Source organism: Pipistrellus kuhlii, unplaced genomic scaffold, assembly GCF_014108245.1.
Source record: "Pipistrellus kuhlii isolate mPipKuh1 unplaced genomic scaffold, mPipKuh1.p scaffold_m20_p_1, whole genome shotgun sequence".
Classification (NCBI taxonomy): Eukaryota; Metazoa; Chordata; class Mammalia; order Chiroptera; family Vespertilionidae; genus Pipistrellus; species Pipistrellus kuhlii.
This window is the reverse complement of record NW_023425404.1, coordinates 96,676,395-96,695,704: the sequence shown is the minus strand read 5'-3', so window position 1 is coordinate 96,695,704 and position 19,310 is coordinate 96,676,395. Positions and strand designations below refer to the sequence as shown.

The 19,310-nt window shown below is 35.0% G+C and overlaps 1 pseudogene; it reads right to left on the bottom strand.

The window, feature by feature from the left end:
• Positions 1-4,293: 4,293 nt before the first annotated feature.
• LOC118706303 lies at positions 4,294-4,888 on the bottom strand (annotated as a pseudogene).
• Positions 4,889-19,310: the final 14,422 nt, after the last annotated feature.

Below are 19,310 nucleotides of genomic sequence, written 5' to 3'. Positions count from 1 at the left end.
TAATCTCATTGCATAAGTGTAGTTTCTAATTTAATTTTACTTTGATAAAAAATTAAATTATTTTCCATATTTTGAGTTTCAAAAATATTGGAAATATCCTCTCAAAAATGTTCTGTTCTGATGTACATTATTTCTTTATTTGAACTAGCTGAAGTATTAGTAGAGTTACTAGGAAGATGAATGAGGAGAATAAATGTTCACAAAGCATTTTAGAGTAATAGTTTTTTCCAATAATATATGACACCTATTATCATGTCAAGTACATTAAATTCTATTGGAAAATAAATGCAGCACAAAGTGATTTGTATGTCATATGTAAATCACAATATAGGATTACTTGCAAATAGACTTTATGAAAGGTTTTCAAATCCACTAGAAAAGTTAATTTGGCACATCACAGTTAACAGAGTAGAATTTTTCTTGGGAGGATATCTATATCTATAGAATACTTGTAGATTTTTCAGAACAAGTGTGTGTGTGTATGTGGTGTGTGTGTGTGTTTAACTGCTATCCTACTAATACTCGATATAAGCAATTTATCTAATCTGAATGTGTATCACTTAATCCATACATCTCCCTGTCTACTTTCCCAAGAAACAAAGTTTATTTTCTCATTATATTCGAGTTCTCTGGAGGTGCCTAAGGGTATGTGAGGTAGAAAAACATGGAGGTCTGAAAATGCAGATAAAGGGACACTCCCATACCCTTATTTCCTTGAATTTATTTCATCCAGAAATATTTTATTTTTATATGTTATATACTTTGAGGTAATCCTATGATGTCATTTGAAAAAAAATTGTTTTATATTCTAAAATATTTGGCAATGCTTAGGCTAATATTAATTTAGTTTTCAGAAATTATTGTATAATTTTGAATCAATATTATCATAAGGTTATATGCATTGTGTTTAAAATGCAGTTAAATTGAATATAACTGTTTGTGTTTTTTTTTCTTTAGTAATTTAAGGTAGACACCTGGAAAAAAATAATAGAAATTCATGCAATTCTTGTATCACTAGAAGAAGAAAAAGAAAGGCCTGCTCTAATAATGAACCAAACATATCTGAACAGACAGACTGGTAAGGAGATATTAAAGAAATTGTATAAATCAAAAAAAATTGTTTGATTGATTGAAGGCTACAGGAAACTTCCAGAGGAAACTGACAAAACATTAATCTTTAGCTATATTGCCTCCTCTAAACTAAATGAGATCTTGCCTATGTTTATAGTTCTCTGTTTTTGAGTCTATGTAATGAGTTGTACAATTTATTTATACACAGCCAATTGACAAATATTTTGTATAAATTGAATAATCACATTGAACTATTTAGATCTAGTTTATTATTGGAACTCAGAAAAAAAAGAACCAACTTTACATTCATGATTGAAATAATATGATGCAAAGTGAAATTATATCCTGATTTATTTCTCTATATATCTATTAGAGCATAAAATACTAAAATACATTAGATTAGTAATTATTATTATTATCTCATCTCCCATTAATGATAAATCATTCCATAAATAAGTTTGCATTCGGTGATGGAATTTTGCTATAGGAGAATACATTACCATAAAACACTTAAAGTTGTTTCATATTTTTAAAATTATCTTGTATTGGCTCTATGAAGATTGTCAGAAAGATTGACAATATGCCGAAGTATAGTAAACAAAGTATAATGAAAAATAACAGACTGTCAAGTTGAAGGGAGCTGATACAGGGATCAATCTTAACATTAGCTTTATTAATAATTTGAAAAGTGATGTAAATGGAAATTAATAAAATATTCAGGTGGTAAGTAATTTATTTCATAGTTTAAAAACAGTGAAATAATAATTGAGAATTGCAAAAGGAATAAGTGGGTGCAAACGTGCATTAAATAAGAAGGGAAGGAGAAACCAAGATGGTGGCATAGGGTAGACACCAGAATGCAGCCTATCACAACAAATTTGAATTTAGAACTGGAAAACAGGGGAAGCATTGCCCTGAAGCAACGGACAGCTAGCTGAGAGGAGGCTCTGCCATCTGGGAAGGAGAGAGAAGGCACGCTGAACCTCAGGAACTGTGAAGGTACGGAGAAGTGTGCACGCGAAAAGGCTCTGGCTTACTCCCAGTGCGGGGAGAGGAAGGCCTGACCGAGATTGCTGCTGGCTTACTCCGGGAGCACGGAGAGGGTTGACAGCTAATGCTTGGCTGGCTTTCTTGTTCAAGAGGAAAACAGAATCAGCCTATTGCTCTGATAGAAGGCCCAAGACAGGGAGAGGCCAGACTGTCAGGCAGTGGGCAGAGATCTCTCAGAGGTGTGTGAAGCCAGAGGCCATTACTGCGGGACTTGGGGAGGAGCCAAAGGGAAAACAAAGTTTGTCTGCACCAACCCGAGACTCTGCCCCATCTGTGGCTGAGCACAGAAGCTCTCGCAGAGGCTGGCTTTCTCTAAGGAGGGACTGGCCGGAATCCAAAGTTTGTCTGCACTTTTACCAAAGAGGTGTGCGCGCCTGTAACCAATCTTCCAAAACTCTCAGGGAACAGGACTTTTCTAAAGCGAGACTGACAGGGAACCAAAGATTGTCTACACCACCCCAAGACCCCGCCCTATCCAAGCAGAATATGGAAGCCCTCCTATCTGAGACACTGCTGATCCTCACAGCCAATTGACTTGGAAATCAACACTTCCCAGTGATACCAATGATAAGCAAGGCTTAACAACAAGACTGCACAAACATCCCACAAAGGGCTGCACCAAGACTGTCCACCGCAGGTAACTGGGAAGGCTGTGCTACTGGGCTCTACCAGAATACTTAGCACACAAAGCTATTCCATCAAATCAGGGAAACAACTAAAATGCAAACAAGAGGAAGGACACAAAGGAAGGAGATGAAGGAAAAGAAAAGATTGGACATTGAGTTCAAAACTACAGTTATAAGGTTATTCAACAATATCCTAAAAAAGGCCAATAAACTAAATGAGACCTATGAGGATATGAAAAGGGAGCAACTAGAAATAATAAGGGATCAACTAGAAATGAAGATTGTCTGAAATAAAAAATATTATACAAAGTCCTAAAAACAGACTGGAAGATTGCAAGAATCAAGACAAAGAGCCAGAGGACACTCCTCTGCAGAAACGAGAAGATAAGAGAATCCAGAAAGCTGAAGATAGTGTAAGGAACCTCTGGGACAATTTCAAACGAACCAACATCAGAATTATGGGGATTACAAAAGAAAAGAGAGAGCAAGATATCGAAAACATACTGAAAGAAATAGTGACAGAAAGCTTCCCCCATCTGCTGAAAGAATTAGACTTACAAGTCCAGGAAGTGCACAGAACCCCAAACAAAAGGAATCCAAGGAGGACCACACCAAGACACATCATAATTAAAATTCCAAGAGCAAAAGACAAAGAGAGAATATTAAAAGCAGCAAGAGCAAAGCAGGTAGTGACCTGTAAAGGAGCACCCATACGATTGTCAGCTGATTTCTCAACAGAAACCATGCAGGCCAGATGGGAATGGCAAGAAATATTCAAGGTGATGAATAGCAAGAACCTACAGCCAAAAATACTCTACCCAGCAAAGCTATCACTCAGAATCGAAGGACAGATAAAGAACTTCACAAATAAAAAAAAGCTAAAAGAATTCATCACCACCAAACAAGAATTATATGAATTGCTGAAAGGGGTTATTTAGGAAGAGGAAGAAGATAAAGATAAAAATTATGAACAGCAGATACATAACTATCAACAAGTGAATCTAAAAACCAAGGGAATTAAAAAATCTGATGAACAATATTAACTGTTGAATATAATAGAATCAGAGGTATGGAAGGGGAGTGGACTGACGATTCTCAGGGAAAAGGGGAGTAGGGGTGTGGGAAGAGACTGAACAAAAACTGTGCACCTATGGATGAGGACAATGGGGGATGGGAAAAGGACAGAGGGTGGGCTGGGAACCTGGTGGAGGGGAGCAATTGAGGGGGGGAAGAGGAACACATTTGTAATAATCTGAACAATAAAGATTTATTTTAAAAAATAATAAAATAACTAAGAAGGGAATATCAATTGCTCTTCATATAAGAACATCAGAATACACTTTTACAATGTTTGAAATAAAATATAGGCAGTAGTGTAAAGTAAGAGGGGATGGAGTGAACTATAGATGTGATGTGTCATACTCCTTTTGGTCCCACAGATTGGTTGTTATCCAACTAATGGATATATACTCAGATAACACTTTTCTGAAGCAATATTATTTCTAGAAAAAAGTTCCTTCTTAGTAATGTGATATTCTTTTTTATTGTGAATGATATTTAGTCATTTTTGTTTACAGCTGAAACTCTTGGAATTCAAAATGAACATCCTTGCCAGTGAGCTTCTTATAGACTATAGGAAAGTTTCCAGCCTGTGTTCCATGATGTGCTTTATCCTGATGCACCTTTATGAGCCGGCTGCCATCCAGGTTCACTTGGATTCTCTCGCCTACACTTTTACTTAGGAAAACCAAATCCTCGGGGACCATATCTAGCAAGGCTGTCAGAGTGAGACTCCTTGGAAACTTTTGTTTTTTGTTGATGTGTTTGTTTGTTTGTTTGTAGGTTTTTTTTCAAGTTGGCTTAAGCAGAATTCTCCTTTGAGCAATACAGACAATGTGCTTCCCACTGAATTTTCTTCAATTCGCTTACTAGCTGGACTTGGATTTTCTTGAAAACATTTCAGTTGAGGAATAGGAACAAGGATAATAGCTTTCAGACCTACACCAACTTTATTTTATGGATCGAGTATTCAACCCTGGTAGCTGGGCATTGAGGCTCCGGAGATCCTAGGAAATGTCTGTCTCAAACTCAACTGGATTCTCTCCATTGGGCAGCATGATCCTAACCCTGGAATTGAACATGTCCTTCTTGGTGAGTGCAGCCTGGGTAGAAGCCTAGGTCTTCAGAGAGCTCATCAAGTCCTGGCAGCTGAAAAGCAATAATGTCATATTCTTTTTAAACAATAAGAAATACTATTACAAATAAAGAATAATTGTCAAATAAGAAAGTACTTCTATAAAATCCAACTATATTCTAGCAATTGTCTTAAAAATCATGTAAGATGTGTACTAAAAAAATGTGGAATTATATAAATATGTATTATTTCTTTTCATGATTATCATTTTTGAAATTTAATATCTAAGTTAATGAGAAATCAGATAACATTTTTAATGAAAGAAACATAGATTTTATCAGAAATCCTACACATGGAAAAAAGCCTGAGGTTACTCTATTGAACAATTTACATTTTAATAAGTATCAATATTAAGTTTTGTGTATTTATTTTTGGGATATACACTGAGTGGCCAGATTATTATGATCTCTGAATGCATAATATTATGGCCACTCAGTGTATATCCTATATAATAAAAGGTTAATATGTAAATTGTTTCCTCGACTAGGAGTTCAACCAGCAGGCGGGCGGGCCAACTGCCCATGTCCCCTTCCCCTGGCCAGCCTTGCCTGAACCCACCCATGCACAAATTCATGCATCGGGCCTCTAATATATATATATATATATATATATATATATATATATATATATACACACACACACACACACACACACACACACACACAGACACACACATATATATATATATATATACACACACACACACACAGTATATACACTGAATTGCCATATTATTATGCATTTAGAGATCATAATAATCTGGCCACTCGGTGTATTATAAGTGTTACTATGCAGTTTATTTAAAATATTTATTTCACTACCTATTCTTATTGATAGATAAATCATGTGATGTACTCACTAACATGTCAAAAACAAGAATGTATTGTCCTTTATAATTTATAAATTATTTTTCAATGATTTCAAAATATATTTTACCCTAATACACATGTACTTTGAAGTTCTCAGAGCAACAGTCATAGGTATGCCTAAGGATACGGAAAAGTATAGTGCGTTTCTTTCTAATAGGTACCTCACCTCTCATCTAGAAAGCATTTCACACTAAAATGTGTAAAACTTATTTTATTATATAGATTATTTTAAGATGTCTTTTCAAATCACTGTGAAAATATAAGTAATTTAAAGAGTGGTATTTTGGCAATACACACACACACATTTTTATATATGCCATGGAAATAAATATATTTCAAATAACCATAAATTTAAAAAATAGAGAACCCTGAAAACATTTAGGTTATATTATGGGAGAAAGTCTCTATGAATTCCTGCTAAAAATCAGTAAGAAAACAAATGTACTAGAAACATAGTCAGTGATCTCCCCCAGTTCCACTGACTCTGCTTCAAAATTAGCTGAAGTTAATTTATCTTTGCTTCTTTTGTGGGAAACATGGCTCCTATATCTCCAGAGGCATATTATTTAATATTTTAGACTCCACTAATTTTGTCTCAAGTAAAAAAATCCCAGTGAAGATATTCAATTATTTCAACTTCAGATTAGGAAGTCCCTCAAAAACATTTTGTTGTTTCTCTCCTTAAAAGACACCAATGAGGAGGCATTGGATTTAGCACAAATAGTCTAAGAGAATAGCTCTTTGAGATAAAATGTATTAAAAATTATATGGGCTATCTTAAAAACTGAATGTGCACATTAGCTCAGTTTGTCCTCAGCTGGAAAACAAGGGCTGATTAAATCCTCTTAGTCAGAAGTTTGTATGAGATTTGGAAAGATAATATAGTCCAATGGCAAAGATAAAGGACTTTGAGTTATATACTATTGATACTTTGAGTATTACTTCTAATTTCAATACTTATTTAATGGTGAACCTGATAAAATTATTTAGTTTATTTTCCACATCTGTAAAGTGTCTATTATAGAAATAATATTTTCTTTAAAGTACTGCTAAGAGTTTCTTTACACTGAACAAGTATAATTGGGTGCCAAAATGACCCTGACTATCTTTTCATGATGTGGACACATCATTTGCAATAAAATATATGCTAAACATCTCCTTACATGGAACTTAGGTTCCATTTGGGAAAAGCAAATGAAAACAAAACAAAACAAAACAAAACAAAAACACAGAAGTGAAATGCATAGGTATAAGTAATACAGGGAAAAAAGATAGGGAATGTTGGGTGTCATTGCTGTTAAAATGATGTGGACAGGAAGCTTGACCAATAGAAAGATATCTGAGAATAGATTTGAAGGAAATGAAAAAGGTGAATCAGGCAGCTGTGCATGTATCTGAGGGAAGAGCATTCTAGGCAGAGTAAATAGCAGTTGAAAAGGCTCTGAATCAGGCACAGTCTTAGAGTTTTGATAAAAAACAAATAGAAAGAATATTGTGGCTGGAGAAAACTTTGGTTGGAACTGAGTAAGCAAAATAGAGCTATCCCATAAGTTAGGGCCAGATAGGTTACTGGGTAGAAAGTATATTTAGGAGAACTCTGTGAACTATTGAAAGAAGTTTACTTCTGTTAGAAGGCAATCAAAAATTACTGGAAAGTTTTAAGCAGTGACTAATATCTGATTGATGTTTGGAAATGGATGACTATAGTTATTGTTTTGAGACTAGACTATGTATGGATGGAAAGGAGAAGCAGGTATACCACTTAGGATGTTAGTGCTATACTCTAAGCAAAAGATGGATCAGAATGGTAACAAGTGGAAGTGATGTAATTTGATTCTTGCAATAGTGGGAAGAATAATTTTTGAAAGTTTGGATATAGACGTGAAAAAAAAAATTAAAGGAGTAAAAGTTTACTAGAAGATATTTAACCTGAATAATTGGAAAGGTAAAGTTACTATTTACCAAGATAATGACAACTATGAAAGGAACAATTGTGTTGGAGGACCAGGCTTTTAATTTTGCACATATTAAGTTAGAGATATATTAAGCTTAAAACAGAACATGCTAAGATAAAAATTTGATACATGGGCATTCATCCCAGAATAGAGATCCAATATATAAATATGATCAATACATACATATTGATATTTTTTATATTTACTCATTTATCATTATTTATGCTAGTCCTTCTTTACTTTGTTTTCTGATTTTCTTCTGAGTCATTTTCTTTTTGTTTAAAGAATTCACTTTAGTTATTTTTTGTTTTAAAGTGCAAATTACTTGCAAAAAATATATAACCTTTTGTTTACTGAAAATATTTATGTCTTCTTACCTATAGTTTTGAAGATTATATATTGATTATGGACTTTTTAGATTGACATTTATTTTCTTTCTTCAGTATAACCTTTCATTCTATCATCTCTTGGCTGTCATAATTTCTATTGAGAAACTTGCTGTCTTCTTGTTGATCATATATCAATTTCTCTTGGTGTTTCAACATTTTATTTTTAATTTTTTAGCAGTTTCCCTGTAATTCTTTTTAGATTCTTGTTGTTGTTGTATTTATCCTCTTCCGGACTTTCAGAGCTTTTAAATCATTGGCTTAATGTCTTTCATGACTTTTGGAAGATTTTAAAACATTTTCTCTTCTATTTTCTTCTGATACACTCTCTTTCACAACTTCTCTGTACATATTTACTTGACTTTTTATAAGTTGCAATTATTTGGTGAATTGGATACCTAATGAGACTAGTCCATATATTTCAAGGAAGATTTCTGCTGTCAAGAGTGAGAGATAAGAAGAACAAGAATCAGGATTTTGCCAGATGACTATAGCATACAAAACTCTCAAGATCCCTTCTTGATCTCAAAGATGCCTTTACCAGTTTAAAAGTCTAGGGAGAATTGGTGTTATTCTGAATAGAAGAAATTCTAGACTTCTTTATAGACTTTTTTTTAAGAGAAACAAATGGTATAATGAAATTATAGCACTTAGCACTGTACTTAATATATAATTAAATCCTCAAAGAATGGCACTATCATCATTACTGGACCTTGCTGATACAGTGCAATGCTTTCACTTCCATGTTCTCTGTATCACTAACACCTTTAATTTAGTGTGCTGAGTGCATGATTAGAAACACTTAACCGGGATGTCTGCTTTCAGCCAAGATAGAGTGGCAGGAACAGGGTTTATCTACCTGCTTATATTAGTCTGACTGTGTTACTGTATCAAAATACCACAACTGAATGGTTTAAAGAACAAAAGATGATTTTCTCACAGTTCTGGAGGCCAGGAGTCCAATATCAAGATGTCAGCAGATTTAGTTTTTGACAAGGGCTTTGTTTCCAGCTGGTAGATGGCCACCTTCTCCCTGTGTCCTTGCCTTTGTGCACCTATGGGGAGAGAAAAAGAGGACGAGAGAGAAGAGAGAGTGAGCACTCTGCTGTTTCTTCTTATAAAGACAGTACTTGTATCAGATCACGGCCCCACTGTCAGGGCCTCATTTAAACTTAAATATTGTCTTAGAAATCATATCCAGATATAGCCAGATTGAGTATTAGATTTCAATAAATGAATTCAGTCTACAACACTACATAAAATAATTTTTTAAAAAGTACATGAAACCATGGTTCTTAAGACATTGAAAACAGGCAACAAAGAACCATGACCTACATCCATTGAAAAATTGTAGGCACTCAAAAAACAAAGCAAAAGTTTATAATCCTCACATGGGGAAATATTTGTCAATTAAAACTGACTACAGTAAATGCATTAGCAGAAAAGGCTTTTAAAATAGCATGACTGTATTTTATATGTTCAAGAAGACTGAGAAGCTCTGTCCAGTGGTTAGAGAGTCATCTCACATACCAAAGGGTCTTGGGTTTGATCCCAGACCAGGACACACCCTGGATTGCAGGTTCTATTCTTGGCCCTGGTTGAAGTGTATTAGGGAGGCAATCAATCAATGTGTCTTTCTCTCACATCTCTCTCTCTCTCTTCTCTTTCTTTCTCTCTCATATCTCTCTCCCCCTTCTCTCCTTTCTAAACTAAATGGGAAAATATCTGTGGGTAAGGGTTAACAATAATAAATAAATACATAAATAAATAAATAAATAAATAAATAAATAATAAATATTGAGGAATAATTGAATATGTTAAGTAGAGAAATATAAACTTTAAACACCATTCAAATTGAACCTTTAAAGAGGAATAACTACAATACATGAGATAAAACATGCACCATATACAATTAATGGTTAATTAGATAGTGTAGAAAAAACGGCCAATGAAATTGAAATAGAAATAGAACATATCTGAAAAGAAACACAGAGAGAAAGGACTTAATTAATGGCATATCAGTGATCTGTGGGGCAAACTGAAATCAGTAGTTCAAGGTAAAGCCTTGTGAGATGATGCTTCAAGGAAGAGGGCTGGTTTGGGATTTACTAAGTCAAAAACAATCACAAAAAGTCAGTAGTCAATATTAGGCTTAGGCAGTCCACTGATAGTAAAGTGAGTTAGAGGCAACAATCATAAGTTCATATTCACATGTGTTTTTTTTCTTGTTTTTTTTTGTTCTGTTTGTTTCTATGTTCACTCTTTGTGTTGCTCCTACTTCATGTGTGCTGACAACTTCTCATACCTCTGAATTTCAGGTCCTGCAAATCCTCATATTCATTATGATCAGAATTTTTCATTACATTGTGAAGCCATTAGCACAGTGTTTGATGCATGACAATTGCAAATTTCATGAGGCCTTTGACTTTTACATGTAGTGGGACACTGTATGATACTATAGCCTACTATTTTTTACACATAGGTAGTCACAGTAATCATTTATTTATTTATTTATTTTTTGTCTTTAGAGATGGATACTACAATTTATGTTTGGGGCAGGTTGCTGCCTCATTTTAGGCAAATCACCCTAATGGACTTTGGACTTAGTCAGTTATTATAGTAGAGAAACAGTTAACTGGAAGTTCATATGTATGCCAGAGGTAATGTACTCTATCGGTAGGGGTAGGGTAGATGTGCTGGAGATCTAAGTCTGAGGATGATTCCTTAATTTGTATATGAGGTGGAGAGAGAAAGTGGGAGAAATACATTGTTGTGTGTGCTTGAATGAAGATAAGTTTATTTCTGTAGTGAGGTCACAAGAGGATTTGCTGTTGATTTTTATTCATGTGATTTTTTATGTGGATTTTTACTTTTGAGAGTTACTTGCAAGAGATGAACAGCCAAGAGAAGGAATCAGAACAATTTTCATGAAGAATTTCTAGAATTTTGGGGCTCAAATACTATGTGGTATGAGGCACATATAAATACTTTCAGCTCAGAGGTTGGAAGATAACCATTTTTTTCAACCTCTATTCAGAACCCTTTACTATTATTGTATCACAGACAGGGGGCATTGTGGAGTACTAAGAAAAATATGTCTGGCAAGGATATTAAAGTTCTCTTCTGAAACTAAATTGGCAGGTAGAAAGAGGCCACCACTTAGGATGATATATGGGGCAATGGACAATGGGCAGGGGACTTGGGGCCGCAGCAAAATAAGACTCAGAGTAGCAATTACAGGGGGCATAGTGCATTATAAAAACAAGGGACTTGTCCTTTTGTAGAGTCCCAATAATAACAAGATAGCTTTCTGGTTTGCTGAGAAATTTGAGATGCAGCAATAATAAGTAGGAAACAAAAGTTTTTTAAGTATTTTCCATATGACTTTGTATTTATTCCCAGGTTGGAGAGGCCTGAACATTTGTGCTACTCATGATTTGCATGTCATAGCAGGAAAAGAAATAGGATTAATCAGCACATTTAAATTCTTGATGTGTGTGATCAATAGATAACCTTTATTAAATAAGGGATTATCCTTGAAAGCACACACACAAACCATTACAGCTCATTATTTTCCAATTGATTGTTGTTGAAGTGTTTATGTTGTGATGTGATTTTGGTTATTATCAATATTAACAAAAACCATTTACTAAAGAGCAAAATGATGATGAAAAATCTATCTAATAACGAACATCATTCTAAATAAAGCCCATTGACATGTTGCATACAAAAATGTCCATAAAGAGGAGAAAATGGCAAAACTGGCTGAAGTTTGTTTTTCAGCCCTAAATTATACTGCTTTCCCATAAATTAATTCTAAGGGTCTTTTTGGGACATTATAGATCCTGAGAAAAGCAAACTGTGTGGGGAAAAAATAGATTTGAAAAATGAGAAGCACTATCCTAACTGTAGATAAGTTAGACAGGTCATTTAAATGGATATGGATTTTAAGTTAAAGTACTTTTTACAATTAGATTACAAAGTAATCTAATAAAAATCTTGAAATTAATGGGCATTGAACTAAAATCCCACAGTAAAAAGAAAATGGAGTTTTCCAATAATTCAACATTTCTTACTAATATATATATATATATATATATATATATATATATATATATATATATATATATATATATGTTACACTGCGTGTTTTAAGCATTTTCAAAATGTTGCATCCTGTCAGGGAAGAGGATAAGGTTGCAATGTCAGTTTCAGTTTATATATAAATTGAGTTGAAGTCACAGTTACCACTGTGCCTCTGACAGAAGCTCTCAGATTTTGCATTGACATGTCACAGGTTCTTCTAAAATGAAAGTTTTAAAAGAATAGAGTAGCAAATACATTTTCTTGACAGAATTCGACCTTTTATTATTTGGAGTTTGTCCCTGTTTCTTTCTGAATTGGTTCATTTGATGGAGTCCATATTTTTATAATGTTAAATTTTATTTATTTTTTTAAAATTAAATTTATTGGGGGTGACAGGGGTTAATAGGATGATATAGGTTTCAAGTGCACATTTCTATGATACATGACTGGTATATCACATTGTGTACCCATCATCCAAAGTCAAATCATCTTTGTTGCTATTTATTTCCCCCACTTCATCCTTTGCTACTCCCACCCCCGCTTCCATCTGGCAACCACCATACTATTGCCTTCATTTGAGTTTCAGTTTTATATTCCACATATGAGTGAATTGATCTCCGGAAGACCTCCATTAAAGGAAATACTCAAGGAGGTTATTCTACCCCAAACAAAAAATAAAAGGTCAAAAAATCACAAGTAAAATCACCAACAAATTTACAGCATAAGCAGAGATAATCTGTGACAATCCTATATAATAAAACTCTAATATGCAAATCAACCAAATGGCAGAACGATTGGTTGCTATGATGCCCACTGACCACCAGAGGACAGACTCTCAATGCAGGAGCTGCCTCCTAGTGGTCAGTGTTCCCTCACAGGGGGAGCACTGCTCAGCCAGAAGCTGGACTCAGCTGGCAAGTCCAGTGGTGGTAGGGAGATTGGGCCAAAGACATCCCCTAAGGGATCCTGGACTGCAAGAGGGCACAGGCTGGCTGAGGGACCCACCCTCCTCCCAGTGCACAAATGTCATGCACTGGGCCTCTACTAAAACATAAAAAAGGAGTGAGTAAAGGTCTGAATTTGCAAAAGAAGATGGAGAGCAGGTGCATAAAAAAAACAAAAAAACAAAAATGGGACCACTATATATATATGAAGGAGTCAACTTGTACACTGCCTTTCAGATAAGTACACAGGGCTAGAAGCACATTTAAAAATCTGGAATTTTTGCCGAAACCGGTTTGGCTCAATGGATAGAGTGTCAACTTGGGGACTGAAGGGTCCTGGGTTCGATTCCGGTCAAGAGCATGTACCTTGGTTGTTGGCATATCCCCAGTAGGGGGTGTGCAAGAGACAGCTGATCAATGACTCTCTCTCATCAATGTTTCTAACTCTATCTCTCTCCCTTCCTCTCTGTAAAATAGGGGTGTCGAACTCAATCAGAGAAGGGGCCAAAATCTAAAATCCAGCCTAAATTGCGGGCCGAATGGTTTACTGAACAGTCATAAACTGTCATTGTGATGGAAACGCAGCGGAGTGCAGTGATGACAGCGCGGTGCGGGCCACATTGCAAGGCCTGGCAGGACGGATTTGGTCCGCGGGCCTTGTGTTTGACACATGTGCTGTAAAAAATCAATAAAATATATTTAAAAATTTGGAATTTTTGCCTTTTCTTTTAATACCATAAGATAAAGCAATGGCAGTAACAGAGAGTTGTAATAAACTCCAGTAATCGAAATATATATAACATTTAAAATGACTTGTTTTAGCCAGAATTTTCTATAGAATGATAGCTTTCAAAATTATTTGATACTAGGGGCTCAGTGCACAAATTTTTGGCACTGGGGAGGGGCCCCTCAGCCCAGCCTGCCCTCTCTCACATACTGGGAGCCCTCAGGGGATGTCTTACTGATGGCTTAGGCCTGCTCCCAATGGGCCTAAGCTGCAGTCTGCCCTCCCTTTGTGGGAGGGGACCTGGCTGATCAGGGGAAGGTGCCAGCCACATTAACCCGCTTCTGCAGCCACTGCCAGTCACCGCAGCCACCATGGTATTTTCATCAACACAGACTGTAGTCCCTTCACCATGAAAAAATGACTAATTTCTTTAAGCATTTTCAAGATGTGTCTTTCATAGGATATGACATTTCTTTTTTCTTTTTCTTTTTATCCTCACCTGAGGATATGTTTCCATTGATTTTTTCTCCCTTCCCTCCTATCCCAGGCTCAGCCCCTTCCCAAGACTAAAGCCTCCACCCCAGACTTTAGGCTTGGGAAGCACCTCCCGCCTGCCCACTCCTCCAATCTCAGGCTCAGCCCCTTCCCCTCCCCACACCCAGCCGATGGCTGGCTAGGAGTGACCTGGGTGAAAAGGAGGTCCCAGGACCCAGGTATGTATGCAAATTAACCACCATCTTTGTTGGGTTAATTTGCATACTTACTCTGATTGGCTGTGGGCATAGCAGAGGTATGGTCAAATTACATGTTTCTTTATTATTAGGTAAGATATTTGCATTTAAAATTGAGAAAATTTCATAGTATTAATGTATTCCACAGTATTTAATAAATATAGATAAAGAGATAATATAGATTTATTGTTAATAAAATTATTTATAATTGATAAAATTATATCTTAAGGCATATTAAATGTGTGTGTCTTATCCTGGAAACAATTGTATCACCAGAATTTATTTGAAAGAAACTAAAATATTTAGAAGTTAATACTCCAGGATATCAATCCAGGATATCAATATTAACTATAAGTCTATAGAAAACTGATTTCATGACTACACTAAACAAACTCTTGTTAATTTTGATAGAAATGATCTTAAAATAAAATAATTGAAAATATATTTAATTTCTGAAATATTTTTTCCTTAAAATTCTATGTCCATCTTGTTTAAGATTCTCTGCACTTCTTGGACCTGTATGTCTATTTCCTTCACCAGGTTAGGGAAGTTTGCTGTCATTATTTTTTCCATATAGGTTTTCAAATTTTTGCTCTCTCAGGTCTTCTAGCACCTTCATAATGTGAATATACAAGATGAACCCAAAGAGACCCAGACCAAGACACATTATAATTAAAGTGTAAAAGGCTAAGGACAAAGAATATCTTAAAAGCAACATGAGAAAAGCAGTTAGTTATCTACAAGAGAGCTCCCGTAAGACTGTCAGCTGGTGTCTCAACAGAAACTTTGCAAGCCAGAAGGGTGTGGCAAGAAATATTCAAGGTGATAAAAAGCAATGACCAACAACCCAGATTACTCTGCCTAGCAAAGATATCATTTAGAATAGAGAAACATATAAAAAAACTTTCAATATAAGAAAAGGCTAAAGAAGCTCATAACCAGCAAACCAATATTACATGAAATTCTAAAGAATTTTCTTTAAGCAGATGAAGAACAAAGATAAAAATTATGAACAATAAAATCACAATAAATACTTATCTATCAATAATTAAATCTAAAAATTAAAATAAATGAACAAGCAGAATAGAAACAGACTCATACTTACAGAGAACATTTTGATGGTTGCCAGATGAGAGGAGGTTGCAGAAGATTGTTTTAAAAGGTGATGGGATTAAAAAGTACAAATTGGTTGTTACAGAATAGTTATGGAGATGTAAAGTATAGCATAGGAAGTAAAGACAATAATAGTTTATTAGCTATGTACGGTGTCAGATGGATCTGAGATTTATCAAGATGATGACTTAGTAAGTTATAAAATGTCTAATTATTTGAGTGTACACCTGAAATTTATATAATATTGTATGTAAATAATAATTAAACATTTTTTAAAGATTAAGAAAAATGTCTATGTTCATGTTAGGGACCAGTTTGAACTGTGAGCAACACATTTTCAGAATGGTAAGGTAAATGAAGATGGTAATTATTAAAAACATGTCAATGAAGAAGGAGTCCTCAATTTTTATACTCTTTACTTTTGAATAATTTTTTAACTTTCAAATAGTGATTCTAAAGAATGCTAGATAATTGGGGTAGATTTTACTTGCTTATTATAAATGCTCAATAATGCTTTCCTTTTTTCAAAATGGGTATTATTTGTTTATCTTTTTATTTTTATTTCCATCAAAAACTGTTTTCTGAGATTCTCAGAGTACTTTATCATTTTATCAGTCTTTCAGAATCCCCACAGGTATCGTTTCCTGGTTGCAAGCAGACATTTTAAGAACTCCATCTGGATTAAAACCTAGTTACTAGACTGAAAAAGCCTGGCAGAAATTCAAAAGTACATATTATGTTTGTTACATATCATTTTGTTCAAATAAATATATATATAAATGTTAATTATCATCAGTTTAAAGAAAAATAATCATGATGTTTCCTATATGTGTTTTTTAAAGGTATTTAGTACAATAATTAAATAATTAACAAAAATAAATTAGGTGTGTAAATTATAACAAAAATTAAAATAATTTACTCTATGTGTTGAAAAATAAGACTCTAAAAGTGATTCAGCTATACGTGATAGTATCACAGCTGATATTTTTTCTCAGTAATAGAGCATGCATATTATAGCTTTAAAATCAGAAAATAAAATTTATGTATTACTTTAAAATGTATAACTACTCATTTAAAAATGAAAAATGATATAGAAAATATACCCGTTAGCAGTTACTGTATGATTATGATGTTATCTATGTAAGAAGTTAAAAATATTACTGTACTATTAGAAATCATATAAAAATTAAACATTACTGGATATTAAATTTCAAGCAAAACATTGGGCTCTCAGACAAAACTAAGAAGATATACAAATAATCCATTCTGTTCTCACATTTGGATATAGAAGCAAAACATGACTACATTAAAACAACATTATATAAGTAGTATTTTATTTTATGTCTATTATTTCAGTGTCTTATCTAATTTTCTAGAATATTTGTGTCTTTAATGAAAACAAAATATGTAAAACCCATCATGACATAGAATATGGACACATATTTGCATTTGTGAGGATTACAGTCAGACGTTAGGATATATATTGTGTCGGCAACTACGTAATTGCGGATTTTAAAAAGAAAATCAAAGACAATTTTTTTATGGAACTAAATAACTTTATTCTGTAATGTATTGCCCATTTTGATCAATGACCTTTTGCCATCTTTCAGGCAGCATCATAATCCCACGTTCAAAAAACTTCTGGTTTTTATTAGCAAAAAACTGAATCAGGTACGATTTGACATCATCATCATTATTGAAATTTTTACCATTCAAGGAGTTTTGTAAAGATCGAAACAAAAAGTAATCAGATGGTGCAAGGTCAGGACTATATGATGGATGTGGCAAAACATCCCAACCAAGCTCCATTAATTTTTGCCGAGTGACCAAAGATGTGTGTGGCCTTGCATTGTCATGATGGAATAGAACACCTTTTCGATTTGTCAATTCGGGCCGCTTTTCTTTAACTGCATTGTTTAATTTCATTAGTTGTTCAATGTAGACATCAGAATTGATCGTTCAGTTGGGTGGTAAGAGTTAAAGTAGACAATTCCTTTGTAATCCCACCAAACTGATAACAAAACCTTCTTTTGATGAATATCAGCTTTTGATGTTGTTTGAGTTGGTTCACCTGGCCTGCTCCATGATCTTTTCCGCTTGATATTGTTGTACACAACCCATTTTTCATCGCCAGTTATCAGTCGTTTTAAAAATGGGTCATTTTCATTACGTTTCTTTAGCAAATCGCAGCTGCTAATGCGTTGCGTTAACTGTGATTCTTTCAGTTCGTGAGGAACCCATGTATCGAGTTTTTGAACATAGCCAAGTTGTTTTAAGTGATTTTCAATGCATGTATGTGATACATGAAGCTTCTCTGCAATCTCACGTGTTGTACTGTGACAGTCCGAATTGATTATTGCTTTGATTAGGGCGTCATCAACTTCAACTGGACGACCAGAACGTTTTTCATCTTTGAGTGAAAAATCACCAGAACGAAATTTGGCAAACCAATTTTGACACTGCCATTCTTTTAAGGCTTCGTCACCATAAACAGCACATAACTTTTTATGAGCTTGCGATGCATTTTTCCCTTTGCGGAAATAAAAAAGCAAAATATGACGGAAATGTTCCTTTTGATTTTCCATTTTTCAACGAACGCCAAACGAAAAATACAAAACAGATCAAAAAACTTTTTTTACTGATTAACAGCTGAATAGCCAACTATCAAATAACAAAATGTGTTTTACATTTGTACTACGTCTGCAAACCTAAAAATTCAACTGAAGCCATATATGTGTGGAACCCGCAATTACGTAGTTGCCGACCCAATAGAAATAGAATGAACATGACAGCTTACTAAGTGCTGAAGTAGGGAATAAAATTGTATATCCTAAATTGGTAAATTAAAAGAATATTTAAAAATTAAATTTTCACACTCATTAATGTAATAGTTTCTTCCTTGGAAATCCTCATACATCCAATATTCTCTGTCTTCAATTTTCATTTTCTTTATCTTCTTATTAGCATTAGTTATCTACATATCCTATGTAATAAAAGCCCAGCAACTGATCAGCAGACCAGTCGCCCAGCCACTGATGTGCAGGAGCTACCGCCCTGGTGGACAGTATGCTACTACAGTGGGAGCACCACTCAGACGACTAGGATGAGTGGCTGCTCTTGCTGAAAACCCAGGCCAACGGGAAGGAACCTTACTGAGATTATTGCCTCCTTGTCCCAGGCCCCTCCTCTTTGCTCCCTGCTGCCACCTCAGGATGTCCACAGGCCATGCAGTGCTGTGGACATCCTGACTCTGGAGTCTGGGAGGCAGGTTCATGGCAGCCCCTGGACTGAGGCCTACTCTGCCACCTCTCAATGCTATTGTCCCTGGGCCGGGCCCTGAATCAGTCCCCTGGAGAGAGAGTGCTCCAGCTCAACGGAAGATGCTGGACCAGGGAGCAGCTGCTCAGAGGGGGGGTCCACAGCTTAGCTGACCGGGATGAGTGGCACTCCCACAGTGGGCTGATCCCCACAGGCCATGCAATCTACCAGTATATGAATCCCGTGTACCAGGCCTCCTGTATGGTTACATTGATCATTTTTATTGTTTATTGCCTAAAT